This window comes from Triticum dicoccoides, chromosome 2B (genome assembly GCF_002162155.2).
Source record: "Triticum dicoccoides isolate Atlit2015 ecotype Zavitan chromosome 2B, WEW_v2.0, whole genome shotgun sequence".
NCBI lineage: Eukaryota > Viridiplantae > Streptophyta > Magnoliopsida > Poales > Poaceae > Triticum > Triticum dicoccoides.
The window spans coordinates 327,060-327,270 of record NC_041383.1 but is presented as its reverse complement, the minus strand read 5'-3'; positions in this window follow the sequence as shown (position 1 = coordinate 327,270).

Genomic DNA, 211 nt, shown 5'->3' with positions numbered 1-211 from the left:
CTGGGACTAATGTGAGCATTTATCCCGGTTCGTGCGGCTAAGGCATTAGTCCCGGTTCACCTGGGCCCTTTAGTCTCGGTTCGTGCCACGAACCGGGACTAAAGGGTGCGATGCCCATTAGTCCCGATTGGTGCCACCAACCGGTACTAATGGGCTTTGAGGCATTAGTACCTGTTCATGGCACGAACCGGTACTAAAGGTCCCATTTTCA